This window comes from Microcaecilia unicolor, chromosome 6 (assembly GCF_901765095.1).
Source record: "Microcaecilia unicolor chromosome 6, aMicUni1.1, whole genome shotgun sequence".
Classification (NCBI taxonomy): Eukaryota; Metazoa; Chordata; class Amphibia; order Gymnophiona; family Siphonopidae; genus Microcaecilia; species Microcaecilia unicolor.
In genome coordinates, this window is record NC_044036.1 from 155,796,586 (window position 1) to 155,814,899 (window position 18,314).

An 18,314-nucleotide genomic window follows, 5' to 3' on the forward strand; every position below is an offset into this window, starting at 1 on the left:
TGTCCAGTGCATTATTTTAGGCATAATTTCTGCAGGATTTGTATTAGTATGTTATAAAGACACATTAGTGCCCATCTGGCCAATATTCAAAACTATTTAACCAGCCAGGAACGGTTCCTGACCAGTTAAACAGTGTTTTAGTGCCTTAACTGCAGATATTCAGTGGGAGAACAAGTTATCTTTGATGAACATTCACAGCTAACTGCTAACCGGCTTTATCACGCCACATAGCTGGTTAGGCACAGATACTCAGCTTCGCATCCAATCATTAACCGCTAAGCACTTAACCTGTTAACCTTCACAACAAAGACCTCTGTTCTAACTCCTTCCTGTCCAACTCCTATCGTTCACAATTATTGTTTTCTTTCATGTACTCCTCTGCTGAGAAAAGATTCATAATATAAAATAGATGATAGTCTCAGAGGAAGCATAATGAAGCACTTCTTTACAGAAAGGGTAGTAGGTAAATGGATATGGCTTCTAGAAGGACAAAAACAGTAAGAAAGCCTAGTACAAATACAAAAAATCCTTAGTGGTTGTGAAGTTAGCATAAAACCTCATGCAGGGTCTACAGTAATACAGCAGGAAAGGAAAATGTGCACACTAGATGGCCCTTTCCTCTCCATTTTTATCTGCCATCATCGCTGTCCCCTGCTATTATAACAGGTTCATGAAGCCATTAGACCTTTGATGAGAGCTGACAGTAATGGAATCACGAATAACCTTAGTGCGTGCATAGCTCTGGTAACCTTAATGTATGCGTAGCTGCCAAACAGCTGGATATTTAGCACTGGTATATGAGTACAGCTCTGCATTGAATATCTGAGTGTGGAAAAGCTTGGGGCAGCCAGTATTGAAAAAAACAGTGAACTCCTGCTGGTTAAATATTACCCCTTTTGATTGTTAGGTCTTCTAAAAGGGCTGAAAACTTTTTAACTGGCCAGAATGGCTGCTGACCAGTTAAATAGCACTTAACCAGCTATCTGCCAATACTCAGCGGGGAATAACCAGCTATCCCCCGCTGAATACCCCTAGTTAGCGACTGGCAGATAGCCGGTTATATCACCTGATATAACCAGCTATCCATCGATTTTAAAAGCCGGTATGGCCACGTGAACACCTGGTATATCTTTGACCAGTTTAAAGATAATCAGCTAAGTCTGAATACTGACTTAGCCAGTTATTTTTAAACTGGCCAAAAATAAATCGGATATTCAGTGCCGGTCACCGGAAATGGCCCAGCATTGAATATCCGGTTTTAGCCCTAACAGTGGGAGTTAGCCAGTCTAACTCCCATGGTCTGAATATCGGCCTCTATATTTCTATCTTGCCTTTACTGTGTGTATAGATTGCACTCTTCCACGGTATACAAACAGGCAAAATAGAGTTATGGTGTAGCTGAACCTAAAAATTTTCAGTCTATAGAGTACAGTTTTCAAAGGCTTTTACCTAGGTCAATAAGAGAGGACGTTATTAGCTTACGCTACCATTAAGATGTTATTTTAATATTAAACCCAGTTATTAGTAACTAGGTCTCATTGTGTAAATTAGGATTTGTGCTAAAATAGCACGAATTAGTGGTAAAACTACACGTCTTAACGATTGATAACTACACCTCTAAGTGTTTGCTCCATTAAATGGCCTGATTGAACATTTTAGTCTATGTACTTTTATCCATGCGAACAGCGGTGTTCTCATGGGTGTATTGTAATTAGGGGGAGTAAAATAACATGCACAAACAGGTACAAAGTACATGGACAACATGCATAATTTTTTGGGATGAATACCCTACAGAAATTCCATTTGACACTTCTCCTCCCCCATTAATGAATAAGTTATCTCCTACCCAAAATTCTTGCAGCAAATGGTTAAAGAAGTGTCATTTCCTCCACAGCAAAAAATGGAACTGATGTCTTTGGCCTCCTTTTGAGTCCCCAAAGTCTATGGTGGCAGTCTTCAAAAGGATCAGTGTTAAATATAAGCTCTAACCAGCACCATTTCAATAAGGTCCAACTCTCCCAACTTAGATGGTAGTCAAGACAGCCATAAAAAAGGGCAAAAAAGTGCATGGAGTTTTTTAATACCTATCCTAGTAAAGATCCCTGACTCATAGACCTTTTGGGAAAGATGATCCTTGTGGGAGTAATGCTTTCATCCAGCAGTAGAATGATTGGTGGTATCAAACATATAAATGGCAAGTGACTGACTCACCTGTAGATGCGCAGTAGAGACTTCCCTCTCTATCCCACCCTCGCGTCAAGACGTGATGACGTCAGAGGGCGGAACAGAGAGGGAAACGGAGTCGGACTGTCAGACGCTGCCGTTGCCGCCTGGAAACGAACACCCTCCACCCTCCCCCCATCCCCGCTGCCGCCGCTCCCGCCCCCCTTCGTATTGGGCCCCCTGCACTGACCTGACAGCGCCTCACACCTCTGTGTGGAAGCGCTGCAGGCAGCAGCATAGCAATCTGCTACTGCCTGCAGCGCTTTCACACGGAGGTGAGAGGCGCTGTCAGGTCAGTCAAGGGGGCACGGCACGGAGGGGGGAGGGAGCGGCGGCGAGGAGGGTAGCTGGACATGGGGGAGGGCAGGGGGGAGAGGGCATGGTTGCTGGACATGGGGTAAGATCTGGGCAGAGAGGAGGGTTGCTGGACATGGGGGGAGGGCAGGGTTGGTGGACGGGGGGGGGAGGCCAAGGGAAAGAGGAGGGTTGCTGGATATGGGGGGAAGATCGGTGGACAGGGTTAGGCCAGGAGAGAGAGAAGGGCTGCTGGACATGGGGGGGAGGGCAGGGGAGAGAGGATGGTTGCTGGATGGGGGGAGGCCAGGGGATACAGGACGGCTGCTGGACATGGGGGGAGGGCAGGGGAGAGGGCAGGGTTGCTGGACATGGATCAGGGGAGGGGAGGGCAGGGCAGAGAGGATGGTTGCTGGACATGGGGGAGGGCAGGGTTGGTGGACGGGGGAGGGGGGAGGCCAAGGGAAAGAGGAGGATTGCTGGATATGGGGGGGAGGATCGGTGGATGGGGTGAGGCCAGGGGAGAGAGGAGGGCTGCTGGACATGGGGGGAGGGCAGGGGAGAGAGGATAGTTGCTGGACGGGGGGGAGGCCGGGGGGTGGGGGGGAGGCCAGGGGATACAGGACGGCTGCTGGGCATGGGGGGAGGGCAGGGGAGAGAGGAGGTTTGCTGCACATGAATGGATGGAGGTGAGAATTATTACATTTTGCAAAACACAAATCTTGCCCGTTTTAACGGGCTTAACGGCTAGTATCAAATAAATAAATATGAGCCTGGAGGTGATCATATCTGATGATCTTAAGGTGGCCAACCAGGTAGAAAAAGCACAGTAAAAGCTTGGGTGCATAGGGAGAGATATAACTAACAGAAAAAAGGTGGTGATAGTGCCTATGTAAGTCTCTGCTGAGATCTCATTTGTACAATTCTGGAGGCAGGAGTTTCATAAAGATATAAACAGGATGAAGTTGGTGCAAAGAATGGCTATTAAAATGGTCAGTGGTCTTAGTCATAAAGTATATGGGGGGTAATTCTCTGTACATCACCTAAAGTTAGGCGCTGGTATAATGTTAGCTAACCCCTGGATTATGCAAAGGGTGCTCAAATTGGCACTTCCAAATCTGAGTGCAATCCTGAGATATGTGCATGTCACGAAATGCCTAGCACCCTCCTGGGGTTAAACCTGCGGCCCCCCTAGAGGGTCTGCCCTCAGCACTGCTCAGGCCCGCCTGCACCTGGGCTTTATACTAGTACCCTCCACCCCACCGACTGGGTCCCTCTTGCCTCTGGGCAAGTCTCCCATTCTCAAGTTATTCCCCGGTGATTTCTAGGTTACTGGGGCCACACTTTCAAGGGTTCCTTAGTTCCTGGAAAGCACCTACAGATCCATCACACAAACCACCAGGATTCTTAGTCCAGTACAACATTGCCAATAAACTAACAAGGTTTATTGTCACAGAATTAGAGAGATGGAAAATAACAGATAACTGAAATAAGATCAATATTAAAACTGTCTAAACTGTTTGTCACTACCTGAGTAGCGCCTGGGAAGCTTCAGGAAATTAACTGCTCACAAGCCTTGAACAGGGTCTCAGGACAGAGAAGTTTATTTTTGTGCTCCCATACTTAAACTAAAAATTACCTCACAGCTCAGGTGGGAAAAAATGGTCAATTCTGTAACAGCTTTACAAAAAAAGACAGTCACCATCTGCTGGCCAAACAAGGGAAATGGACTGCGGAACAAATATTTTAAATTGAAACTTAATACTGAGAAGACTAAATTTTTATTAATAACAAATCCTTATCATCCGACTATTCTCAAAGATTTTACAATTGATAATATAACATATCCTTTTATATCCTCAATGAAAATCTTAGGGGTTACAGTTGATCAGCTTTTATCCTTAGAAAGTCAAGTCTTGCATGCTGTCTCTAGTTCCATCCATATGCTTTGGAAACTAAAGAGATTGCGATCATTTTTCACAAGACCAGTCTTCTGTACCTTACCCAGTCACTTGTTCTAACAAAAATTGACTATTGTAATTCCATCTGTGCTGGAATTGAATTAAATGTGGCCTTCTTTAAAAAACTACAAACTGTTCAAAACATGGCTGCCCATCTAATTTGTAAATCACCGTGGTTTGCTAACGCTACCTCACTCCTTCATAGTCTACACTGGTTACCTGTAAAGAGCAGAATTTCATTCAAGCTATGTGCATTGGTCCATCAAATTTTATTTGATATTTCACCGTCTATATGAATGATTTACCTCCATGCAATGCTTCCATGTCATCCAGAGAATATCGCATTTTACATTTCCCCAGTTGCAAAAATGTGTCTTACAAAGCAATCCACAATGCTAACTTTTCTTATCAATTCACCAAAATCTGGAATTCTCTTCCTAAACAAATTAGATATACTAGTGATTATGGGTTATTTCGTAATTTATTGAAAACTTACTTTTTTAGCTCAATCTTCAACAATGTTAGAACTCAGTGTTGAATATCATGTAGTTCCTTAGACTTTACTTCTTCCTGATGCCCCACTGAATTTGCCCCTATCACTTCCTAGATAATATTTTTATGATGCATTCTTTAAATGTAACTCTAATTTATTTATTTTATGTTTGTATTGTAAGCCACATTGAATCTGAGTTTCCCTTGGGCTAATGTGGGTTAGAAATGCCATAAATAAATAAATAAGTCATACATTCACATAAGAAGTCACAGACATAAGTCCTCTTTCATTACAGTGCACAACCAAATTTGGTAATGAGCCAATTAACATCAATAATTGGACACTAACAATTATTGATGTTAATGGGCACCAATTTGGATTTGTGCATACATCATGCTATTCTATAAAATTGTGCACCCAAATCCCATAGCGCGTAACCCAGAAGGGGCATGGCCATGGGAGGGGTATGGGCGGGTCAGGAGCATTCCAGATATTTGTGCACAGTGTTATAGAATACCGCAGATGTGCGCCCAAGCTGGGCACCAGAAATTACACCTAGTCTCAGCAGGCATGTCCTGGTATCCAAATCTAAATATGGGAATTGGCACTGCACACTATTCTATAAAGTGTACTCAACCCAAAGCGCCCTTTATAGAATAGCACTGGATGAGAATTGTTTCTAGCACCCAAATTTGGGCACTATTTAACGAATCTGGTCCTAAGCGTGGATTCTATAACAGCAATTGTGCACGCAAATGCCATTGTAGAAGACTAGTAAGTCCACATTTAAGCCTCTAACTTTAAACAAGAGCACTTACGCTAGCTCAATGGCTAGCATAAATGATCATGCCTAACTGTAGGCAGTTGGGCACGTAAATGGTAGTATTCTATAACCCGTACACACATTAAATCCTGGGCACAACCCTTACCCGCCTATTCCCCCTTTTGCAGTTGCGCACTCTGGATTTTATACACACAATTCATAGAATACTATCTATGTAATTGCCATACATAAGTGCTATGCCAGGGAATTGGATCTCTCTTCCTACTCATGTTAACAGAGATAACTTACAGGCAGCTTGGGTGGCTGTGAATGTTAAGGTACATGAGAGAACAGTGAAATCACGATTATATTATCAGCATAGCTTGTATGGAAATCGTACTGGAAGGCTTTTAGCACGTAGCGTGTTTGGTACATTCCTGGACAGGGCCTAGGTTTTATACAGGTATCGCCCATTGAGGTCAAACTGTAACTGATAATGCTCAGTTGGCCTCTATATTTGCAAAGTATTTTGAAAAGTTTTATTTTATTTATTGCATTTGTATCCCACATTATCCCACCTATTTGCAGGCTCAATGTGGCTTACATAGTTTTGTTAACATAGTCATTGCGGGTTCAATGTGGCTTACATATTTTGTTGGCAAAGTCATTGTAGGGTGACAGATACATTTAATATTGTGTCGAGGCAGTGCCGTAGCGAGGGTGCCTGACACCCGGGGCGGGTCGCCGCTGCGCACCCCCCCCCCCCCCAGGTGCAGGGCACGGCGCACCCCCCCCCCCCCCCCCCCGAAACGTACCCTACCTTTCAGCGGGGGGGGGCAGGCGGGAGGGCCGATCCGCCCCCAGTGCATGTGTTATGATTCTGCCGGTTTGGCTGAGGGGGAGGGGGGACGTCTCTTCTGATTGGCTGCCAGGGGTTGTGCTGACGTCAGGGGATAGTACTTTAGCCTGCAGCTGAAGAGTTTCTCTGCTTTTGCGTTACTTATCTGGTGGTAACAGGAAAGCCTGATAGGTTTCTCTCAGAACGTGCTCTAGGTTCTGACAGGGATCTGTGTTGATTTAGAGTATTCTTTTCCTTCCCTCTGGGTTAGCTGCTGCTGTGTGTGTGTGTGTGTGTGTGCGCGTAGCTCTGTAATCAGGGTCAGCTGCTCGTTTGTTTAGTGGGGGCTGGGCATTGCTCAGCCTCCGGGGCTCTGGGCTGAGTGAGAGCGTTCTCCTTTGTTTGTTTGTTTTAAGGATTTCTCTTCCCAGTGTCCTGGCCTGCTGGCTCAGTGAGTTTAACCCTTTGTGTACTGTGTGTATTGTATTCCTGTCTCTGCCAGTGTGTTTGTTTGGATGGGCCCCACTCCCTCTCGGGAGGGGAAGCGTTCTCTCTGATTGTTTGTTGATTTATGGCACTCTCTCTCTGCTGGCTCTACAAGCTTAACCCTTTATGTTCTGTGTGCCTCTGTCTACAGTGGGTTTGAGGCAAAGGCTTTCTGCCTTCCTTTGTGTTTGGTTCCTCTGGCTTCTGCCTGGGGCTCCTACCCTGGTGGGGAGGGGGTTGCTGTGTTAGTTCCCCTGTCCTGCGCTAGTCCCCTGCGTGGGCGTGGCCCGCTCTGGTCCTTTGTTTCCCCCTCTGCCCTATTGCTGGTGTTCAGCGCGTGTCTGGCATCTTGGGGCCCTCTGGGTTCTTTCACCCCTCCCTGTGTGTGATTGGGTTCCAGTTCAGCCGTGAGGCTCGCACGAGTGGCTCTGTCTGCGTGGGTTCCGGTTCGGCCGCGAGGCCCGCCTGTATGCTTATTTCCCTTCTTCCTGAGGGACTGGGGGGAGGGGTAGCTTAGGGGGTATTGTGTAGCTGGGGTGTGCGGTGGTGGGTCGGTCTCCCCTTGGCCTGGGTCGGCGCCCTGCTGGCCTCGGCCAGGGCCCAAGGGCTCACGACCAACCCAACGGATTACAGCATGTCACTGGGAGCTGCATCGGCTCTGCTGCTTCCCTGCTTTCTCTGCCCCGGAACAGGAAGTAACCTGTTCTGGGGCAGAAAGAGCAGGGAACCAGCAAGCTGACACCCCCCCCCCCCCCCAGCGCGTGCACCCGGGGCGGACCGCCCCACCGCCCCCCCTCTTCCTACGCCACTGTGTCAAGGTTAGGTAAGGGTAGAAGGAGGAAGAAAGGGGTGATTAGGTAGTTATAGTGATTAGGTAGTTATAGTAGGTGAGTGTCAGGCAGATTTGTGTGCCTGTTAGCTCTCATTGTATGCCTTGTTGAAGAGATATGTCTTTAGAGATCTGCGAAAAATAGTTGTTTCGTTGATTGTTCTCAGGTCTGTAGGCAGTGCATTCCACAATTTTGTGCCCAAGTACGAGAATGTGGTATTGTGCATCTGCTTGTACTTTAGTCCTTTACAACTGGGGAAGTGCAGGTCGAGGAACTTGCGGGATACTCTTGTGGCATTTCTTGGAGGTAAGTCTACGAGGTTTAGCATGTAGATTGGGGCGTCTGCGTGAATGATTTTGTGTATAATCGTGCAGATCTTGAACGTAATGCGCTCCCTAAGTGGGAGCCAGTGGAGCTTCTCTCTTAAGGGTTTTGCATTTTCATATTTAGTTTTTCCAAATATGAGTCTGGCGGCAGTATTCTGGGTAGTTTGTAGTTTTTTGATAGTTTGTTCTTTGCATCCAGCGTATAGTGCGTTGCAGTAGTCCAGATGACTTATTACCATTGACTGTACCAGGGTGCGGAATACGTATCTCGGGAAGAAAGGTTTTACTCTTTTAAGCTTCCACATGGAGTAGAACATCTTTTTCGTAGTGTTCTTCACGTGGTCATCAAGGGTGAGGTTTTGGTCAATGGTGACTCCAAGAATTTTCAAGTTTTTTGAGATAGGGAGAGAGCAGTATGATGTGGTTATGGTGGAGAAGTGTTTTGTGTTATGTTGTGAGGTGAGTACAAGACATTGTGTTTTTTCTGCATTAAGTTTTAGTTGGAATGCATCTGCCCAGGTGTGCATTATATGGAGGCTTCAGTTGATCTCGTTGGTGATTTCGTTTAGATCATGTTTGAACGGGATGTAGATTGTGACATCGTCTGCATATATGTAGGGGTTGAGGTTTTGGTTAGCCAGCAGTTTGGCTAAAGGTATCATCATCAGATTGAATAATGTTGGCAAGAGGGGGGATCCCTGGGGGACTCCACACTTGGGTGTCCATGGGGGTGATCTTTCCGCGTTCGTTGTTACTTGGTAAGATCTTGTGGTCAAGAATCCTTTGAACCATTTGAGGACTGTACCTCCTATTCTGAAGTATTCTAGTATATGTAACAGTATTTCATGATTAACCATGTCAAAGGGGCTGGACATGTCGAATTGTAGAAGGAGTATGTTGTTGCCAGTTGCGATTGTTTAAATGAGTTCATTGCGGACACTAGAATAGATTCGGTGCTGTGATTTGATCGGAATCCTGATTGGGAGTCGTGCAAGATTGAATGGTTATTTAGGTATTCAGTGAGTTGTTTCGTCTCAATACCTTCCATGAGTTTAGTTGTGACTGGAATAGATGCTACTGGGCGATGGTTGGTTAGGTCCATTGAGCTTTTCTTAGTATCTTTTGGTAGCGGCCTAAGAAGGATGTTTCCTTTATCCGTGGGGAAGAGCACGTTTTGAAGTATGTGATTTATGTGGTTCGTGAGTTCTATTTTGAAGTGTTTGGGTGCTGATCTTATTAGATTATTAGGGCAGATGTCTAGTTTGCATTGTGATTTGGCGTATTTTCCGAGCCAATGTGAGAGTTCATTTGGTGAGATCGTTTCAAACTTGGTCCATGATCGGTCTGCTGGGCATTCCTCGGGTTTTGGGTCTAGACATTCATGGATATTTGTGTAATCCGTTGCATTAGTAGGTATCGTGAGTCAGAGCTTTATGATTTTTTCTTTGAAGTGATGTGCAAGATTGGTTACTGATGAGGAATCTGAGTTGTTGGATGTAACTGTGGTAGTATTTAGAAGATTGTTTACGAGTGTGAAGAGTTTGTGTGTGTCCTTGTAGTTTGGTCCTATTTTGGTTTTGTAATATGTCCTTTTTGTTTGTCTGATAGTGTACTTGTATTTTCTTTGTAGTTGTTTCCAGTTTTTAAGTGTGTGTTCGTCTTTTTTCTTGCTCCACGCTCTTTCTAGTCTTCTGACCTGTTTTTAGTTCTTTTATCAGCAGTAAGGTATGAATCCTGAAGCTATTCGTGCCTATGTCTCTTCCTCAGTTCTTCCCCATGTTCAGTCTCCAGCCTTGGAGTTGTTGCATGCATCTATATCGGTGCAGGAGGTACTTTTGGCTATTAAACATGCCCCATTGGCAAAGGCACCTGGCCCTGATGGCATGACTGCCAAATTTTACAGATTGCTGCAGAAGCATGTACCATTGCTATTAGAGACCTATTATGGTAAGATTTGTCATGATAATTCTTTCCAGCACATGCCAATTGTTCTGTTGTAGTGGTACTACCCAACCTGGATGGGATCCCTTACTACTGAATTCATACCATCCAATATTGTTACTTAATTTTGAACTGAAGCTTATGGCCAAGATTTTGACAACTAGATTGGCTGGCTTGTTGCTAGATGTGATTCATGGGGATCAGGTGGGTTTTGTGTGCAATGGTCAGGCTCTGTGGGATGTCCGACATGTGAAGCTCTTTGTGTCAACTGGGAGTATTTGTTTTTAATATAGAATACTGTCTAATGGCAATTATGCATATAACTGCTAATTAGTGCCAATTAAGAATCAATATTAAGTCCAATTATAGCTAATAGTTCATTAATGCTAATTAGCTAATTATGCTATTAAGTTACATACATAACTAACATTCTATAACTTGTGCACACAATTTTGTGTGCTAAATGTAAAATTGTGCATGCAACTTTATAGAATTAGAGAGACGAGGGCAGACTTAAAGATCTTAATATTTATACTTTGGAAGAAAGGCAGGTGATGGGAGTTCAATTCCCAGCACAGGCAGCTCCTTATGACTCTGGGCAAGTCACTTAACCCTGCCGCGTTGAGCCTGCCATGAGTGGGAAAGCATGGGGTACAAATGTAACAAAATAAAAAATAAATATTGTGATATTTAAGTATCTCCGTGGTATAAATGCACAGGAGGCGGGCCTCTTCCAATCTGAAGGAAACCATGGAACAAAGAGGTGTATGATGAAAGTGAAAGAGGATAGACTCAGGAGTAATTTAAGGAAACATTTCTTTGTGGAAAGGGTGGTGGATGCATGGAATCACCTCCCAGCGGAGGCGGTAGAGATAAGGGCTATATCCAGTCAAATGAGTGTTTTCTCCCTATGAGAAAGTGTTGCAATCTATCTCTCATACATGGGAATCCCTCAAATAGGAAAAGAAAAGAATGTGGATTTAGCTTACGGCAAATTACTTTCAGGTATAGTAAGTATTTTCCTGTCCCTGGAGGGCTTACAATCTAAGATATATTTGACAGCAATGAAAATGCTAAGCTGCCACTTTACTGACTTTACTGCTCAGTCCGCCCACCCCAGAACATCTAGCAAGGGATGCACTAGCAATACCCTGGAATTAGTTTCCACTCTAGGTTTACCCTCAATCTACTTATAGCAAGACTCTACAGAAGTTTAAACAGAGACCAGACATGATGATTGAGCACCCCACTGTTCTCATGAAAACTGGTTTCTTCTGCTAAAGTACTTAATGGTCCATCTTCCATGCAGGCTTCTAATCTCTTCCAACTTGGAACAAGGACTACTTTCTTATCCCAACCTTAAAGCCCTAGCCCTTACAGCATGGAAACTGAGCAGAGTTATCATGGCATTACATCTTCCAATACATATTCAAGACATTTTAATTGTTGAAGGAAATCATTTACCTGATGTACCTGTGCCTTCAAGTGAAAGAGGTTTTCCATCTGGTGCTTAATGAGTAATCTTGACCCCAATCACTGTCCTCCTCAAGTTATCTTCCACTATTTATACACCTCTGTCATCTGGGGCTTCAAACATCTTCCATCAGAGTGCATCTCAATGCTTTTTTTTACCTGTCATACCCAAATTGATGGGCATCCGGCTTCCCTTTGTCCACTTATTTCTCAATTCATGAAGAGATTACTTACTCTGAAACTACCATTGCAGAACCCTCCTGTGCCATGAGTAGCCTAGTGGTTAGTGCAGTGGACTTTGATCCAGGGGAACTGAGTTCAATTCCCACTGCACCTCCTTGTGACTCTGGACAAGTCACTTAACCTTCCATTGCCCCTGGTACAAAATAAGCACCTGAATATATGTAACCTGCTTTGAATGTAGTTGCAAAAACCTCAGAAAGGTGGTATATTTATTTATTATTACATTTGTATCCCGCGCTTTCCCACGCAAAGCAGGTTCAATGCGGCTTACATAGTACAAGAATACAGAATATTGTTAGAGAGGGTAAAAGTTATATCAAGTCCCATTTCCCTTTCCCTTATGAAGCTGCCATTTGAGCCACTGGAGTCTGCCTTAGTTAAATATCTCACATGAAAGGTCCTCTTTTTAGCAACAGCTATCTCAATTAGATGAATAAGTACACTTCAGGCTTTAGTAACCTGCAAACCATTTTAATCATCATATAATAGTTTTGTAAACTCATCCCAAATTTTTACCAAAAGTTGTAATCACTTTCCACAAATAACAAGGAAATAGTTCTTCCTACTTTCTGCCTTTGGCCTCATACAAATTCACCCAAGAAAACCTTTCACCCTGTAGTCTGTAAACAGGCTCTCTCTTATTACTTCCAAAGCACAAAATCTATCAGAAAATGTACGCAATTGTTTGACTCCTTTGACCCTTAGAGAATAGGCATTTCAGTCATAAAAAGAAGCAAATTGGCTGGAATCGTGTATCCTATTCTGTTATGAATAAGATTGTACTTTTCTCACCTCTAAACTGATATTTCATCAAATCAAAGCCACTACAGTTACTGTAGCTCTTCTAAAGTCTGCTTCCTTGGACACTATTTGTAAAGCAGCTGCATGATCTCGTCTTCATATATTTGCATCACGTTATTGCTTGGATCAATCTACAATAAAAGGCAATGCGTTTGGTTGAACTGTGCTGGTCAATCTATTTTGTGTGATATTGCAACCTTTACACCATTTTAATGTGCAGACTGCTCCTGAACAGTGGGCAATACATAAAGAGATGAGCAGCCCTGAGCTTGGGAGTCGCCCAGCAGTGTATTTGAATCAATCCTGTTTGTTAATGGAAATAGCATTGTTGCTCAGCTGTAATAGATGTTTTCCATAGATGGCAGAATTGATCAGCACATGGGCCCTTCCACCTCTATGAGAATTACAGTCCTCCTTGATCTATTCTGCTGTGATACTGAGGAGATACCTGTGTGCAGGAAAGGCCATGCATGATTAGAACTTTATAGTAAATATTGAGCACTGGAAGAGATGTTCCAACATGACAACATGCTGTGATAACATGCTGTTGTGTACAAACATGTCACAGGTAAGCAAAAATGCTGTTCCCATTTTACAATGGAAATGCATTCAAATTTTTAAAAATTTCCCTGTCAGTATTTACACCTGCTCTGAGACAGACATAAGTTTCAGCTAACTGCTTGTTTAGACATGAGGTCTCACTTGTGATTGATGTGGCAATTGTGCTTACCTCTGTGGTGTCTAACACCACCTGAAATTTTTTTTTAAGTTGGCTCCTAATTGGCTCGTCTTCGATGTGCAGTCTTGTGAAATCCAGCACTGATACGTTTGTTGCTACTTCAGCCCTTACACATAGTTATTGATGTAGACACCCAACTGATGCAACGCTTATGAATTTGATTGCTTTTTTTAATTTTTGTAAAATCAAGGCTTCTGCTAGTGGTCTTATACAGTATCCAAATTCCTACGTAGAAATCCTATGCAAAATACCACTTCATACACCTTAAGTAAAATTCTCCGAGGACAAGCAGGCTGCTTGTTCTCACTGATGGGTGACGTCCACGGCAGCCCCTCCAATCGGAATCTTCACTAGCAAAATCCTTTGCTAGCCCTCGCGCACCGATGCGCACCGCGCATGCGCGGCCGTCTTCCCGCCCGAAACCTGCTCGTGCTGGCCAGTCTTCTTTTGTCCACGCTTGGTACGGTCGTGTTTACGCCGTTCGCGCCCCGAAAGTCGACCTCGCGCGTCTTTTTTTGGACTTCGCTAAGAAAAAAAAAACATTTGGAAGGAGATCTTTTCGGTCTGTTTCCCTTCCTATATATTCTAGTTTTTGCCCCATAAAGTTTTCTTTCGTCGTCGGGGTAGGCCCCTTTGAGGCCTCGGTTCGAAGTTTTTCTTCCCCTTTTTTGTGGTGCCACCTTCGCCATTACGAGTTTTGATCTCGCCGGCGCGATTTTTCCGCCCATGACATCGAAGTCTCCCAGCGGCTTCAAGAAGTGCACCCAGTGCGCCTGGGTAATCTCGCTCACTGATAGACACGCGTCGTGTCTTCAGTGTTTGGGGGCTGGGCACCGCCCGCAGGCCTGTAGTCTGTGCTCCCTTTTACAAAAGCGGACTCAGGTAGCAAGATTGGCCCAGTGGAACATTTTGTTCTCGGGCTCTTCGTCGGCATCGGCACCGGGAGTATCGAGTGCATCGACGTCGCCAGCGTCCAGACCTTCATCCTCGGCCGCGATTGCATCAAGTATATCGAGGCATCGACCCTCTGCATCGGGGCTGAGACATCGGAAGGCTGCGTCGGCGTCGGTGGTACCGGGACCTCCTCGTCTGCTGATGTCGTCGGACGGTGGTGCTTCGTCTGGAGTGCAGGTGAGGGCTGTCCATTCCCCTGCTGGTGGCGGTGAGCCTTCGGGTGGGTCTCCCCCTACCCTGAGGGCTCCTGCAGTACAGCCCCCCCGAGACCGACCTTCTTCGGCCTCGGCCCCGAGGAAGCGACGGCTGGATTCTACGTCCTCGTCGGTGCCGGGAAGCTCCGGTGACATGCTTCGTCCTAACAAGTCGAAGAAGCATCGACACCGGTCCCCTTCCCGTGTCGGCACCGAGAGCTCTGGGTCGCCGAGGGAGTCGGCATCCAGCAGGCATCGGCACCGAGAGGACCGCTCACCCTCTGTTCAAGAGGTGTCGATGCGCTCCACTATGGACAGCCCGGAACAGCCTCCACTCCCGGAACAGACTCTGACATCGACACCTGCATCGGCTTCCATGTCTTTCTCCACAGCCGCTCTGCACGAGAGTCTCCGGGCCGTTCTCCCAGAGATCCTGGGAGAGCTGTTGTGCCCTTCCCCTCCGGTACCGGGGGTGCTTGCGCCACCGGTACCGTCGAGTGAGGCGCCGGCTGGCCCCTTGCCCGGGGTGAGGTCTCCGACATCACTGCGGTAGCCTCCCAGGAAGGCTCCCCGACGACGTCGGCGGAGGGAGCTTCGCCGGTGCGGGCGAGGGAGTCTACCTCTCGACGCTCCCACCATGGCCGTGGTTCCACGGAGTCGAGCCGGGCACGGCTTCAGACACAGGTTCGTGAACTTGTGTCTGATACCGATGGTGAGGCCTCGTGGGAGGAGGAGGAGGACATCAGATATTTCTCTGACGAGGAGTCTGATGGCCTTTCTTCTGATCCCACTCCCTCTCCTGAAAGGCAGCTTTCTCCTCCCGAGAGTCTGTCTTTCGCTTTCTTTGTCCGGGAGATGTCTACGGCCATCCCCTTCCCGGTGGTTGTGGAGGACGAGCCCAGGGCTGAAATGTTTGAGCTCCTGGACTATCCTTCTCCACCTAAGGAAGCGTCCACAGTACCCATGCATCATGTCCTCAAAAAGACATTGCTGGCGAACTGGACCAAGCCATTAAGTAATCCCCACATTCCCAAGAAGATCGAGTCCCAGTACCGGATCCATGGGGACCCAGAGCTGATGCGCACTCAGTTGCCTCATGACTCTGGAGTTGTGGATTTGGCCCTAAAGAAGGCTAAGAGTTCTAGGGAGCATGCTTCGGCGCCCCCGGGCAAGGACTCTAGAACCTTAGACTCCTTTGGTAGGAAGGCCTACCATTCCTCTATGCTCGTGGCCAAAATTCAGTCTTACCAGCTCTACACGAGCATACACATGCGGAACAATGTGCGGCAGTTGGCGGGCTTGGTGGACAAGCTCCCTCCTGAGCAAGCCAAGCCTTTTCAGGAGGTGATCAGGCAGCTGAAGGCGTGCAGAAAATTCCTGGCCAGAGGGGTGTATGACACCTTTGATGTTGCGTCCAGGGCCGCTGCTCAAGGTGTGGTGATGCGCAGACTCTCATGGCTGCATGCCTCTGACCTAGAGAATAGACTCCAGCAGCGGATTGCGGACTCGCCTTGCCGTGCGGATAACATTTTTGGAGAAAAAGTCGAGCAGGTGGTAGAGCAGCTCCACCAGCGGGATACCGCTTTCGACAAGTTCTCCCGCCGGCAGCCTTCAGCTTCTACCTCTACAGGTAGACGATTTTTGGGGGGAAGGAGGACTGTTCCCTACTCTTCTGGTAAGCATAGGTACAATCCTCCTTCTCGACAGCCTGCGGCCCAGGCTAAGCCCCAGCGCGCTCGCTCTCGTCAGCAGCGTGCGCCTCAGCAAGGCCCCTTGGCTTCCCAGCAAAAGCAAGGGACGAGCTTTTAACTGGCTCCAACAGAGCATAGCTGACATCCAAGTGTCAGTGCCGGGCGACCTGCCAGTCGGAGGGAGGTTGAAAGCTCTCATAACCTCTGATCAGTGGGTTCTCCAAATTGTCCGGCAAGGATACACCCTCAATTTGGCCTCAAAACCTCCAAATTGTCCACCGGGAGCTCAGTCTTACAGCTTCCAGCACAAGCAGGTACTTGCAGAGGAACTCTCCGCCCTTCTCAGCGCCAATGCGGTCGAGCCCGTGCCATCCGGGCAAGAAGGGCTGGGATTCTATTCCAGGTACTTCCTTGTGGAAAAGAAAACAGGGGGGATGCGTCCCATCCTAGACCCTAAGGGCCCTGAACAAATATCTGGTCAAAGAAAAGTTCAGGATGCTTTCCCTGGGCACCCTTCTCCCCATGATTCAGGAAAACGATTGGCTATGCTCTCTGGACTTGAAGGACGCCTACACGCACATCCCAATACTGCCAGCTCACAGACAGTATCTGCGATTTCAGCTGGGCACACGTCACTTCCAGTACTGTGTGCTACCCTTTGGGCTCGCCTCTGCGCCCAGAGTGTTCACGAAGTGCTTGGCTGTAGTAGCAGCGGCACTTCGCAGACTGGGGGTACACGTGATCCCATATCTCGACGATTGGCTGGTGAAGAACACATCCGAGGCAGGAGCTCTACAGTCCATGCAGATGACTATTCGCCTCCTGGAGCTACTGGGGTTTGTGATAAATTATCCAAAGTCCCACCTTCTCCCAGTGCAGAAACTCGAATTCATAGGAGCTCTGCTGGATTCTCGGACGGCTCGCGCCTATCTCCCAGAGATGAGAGCCAACAACTTGTTGTCCCTCGTCTCGTGGGTGCGAGCGTCCCAGCAGATCACAGCTTGGCAGATGTTGAGATTGCTGGGCCACATGGCCTCCACAGTTCATGTGACTCCCATGGCCCGCCTTCACATGAGATCTGCCCAATGGACCCTAGCTTCCCAGTGGTTTCAGGCTGCTGGGGATCTAGAAGACGTGATCCACCTGTCCACAAGTTTTCTCAAATCCCTGTATTGGTGGACGATTTGGTCCAATTTGACTCTGGGACGTCCTTTCCAAATTCCTCAGCCACAAAAAGTGCTGACCACGGATGCGTCTCTCCTGGGGTGGGGAGCTCATGTCGATGGGCTTCACACCCAAGGAAGCTGGTCCCTCCAGGAACGCGATCTGCAGATCAATCTTCTGGAGTTACGAGCGGTCTGGAACGCTCTGAAGGCTTTCAGAGATCGGCTGTCCCACCAAATTATCCAAATTCAGACAGACAACCAGGTTGCCATGTATTACATCAACAAGCAGGGGGGCACCGGATCTTGCCCCCTGTGTCAGGAAGCCGTCAGCATGTGGCTCTGGGCTCGCCGTCACGGCATGGTGCTCCAAGCCACATATCTGGCAGGCGTAAACAACAGTCTGGCCGACAGGTTGAGCAGGATTATGCAACCTCACGAGTGGTCGCTCAATTCCCGTGTAGTGCGACAGATCTTCCAGGTGTGGGGCACCCCCTTGGTAGATCTCTTCGCATCTCGAGCCAACCACAAACTCCCTCAGTTCTGTTCCAGGCTTCAGGCCCACGGCAGACTGGCATCGGATGCCTTCCTCCTGGACTGGGGGGAGGGTCTGCTGTATGCTTATCCTCCCATACCTCTGGTGGGGAAGACTTTGTTGAAACTCAAGCAAGACCGAGGCACCATGATTCTGATTGCTCCTTTTTGGCCGCGTCAGATCTGGTTCCCTCTTCTTCTGGAGTTGTCCTCCGAAGAACCGTGGAGATTGGAGTGTTTTCCGACCCTCATCACACAGGATGAAGGGGTGCTTCTGCATCCCAACCTCCGGTCTCTGGCTCTCACGGCCTGGATGTTGAGAGCGTAGACTTTGCCTCTTTGGGTCTGTCAGAGGGTGTCTCCCGCA

General features: G+C 47.1%; 1 protein-coding gene across 1 annotated transcript in view; it reads left to right on the forward strand.

Annotated features, from left to right (window-relative positions):
- C6H3orf67 (chromosome 6 C3orf67 homolog) overlaps positions 1-18,314 on the forward strand; it is a 223,410-nt gene that overhangs the window by 185,178 nt on the left and 19,918 nt on the right. The window lies entirely within an intron of this gene.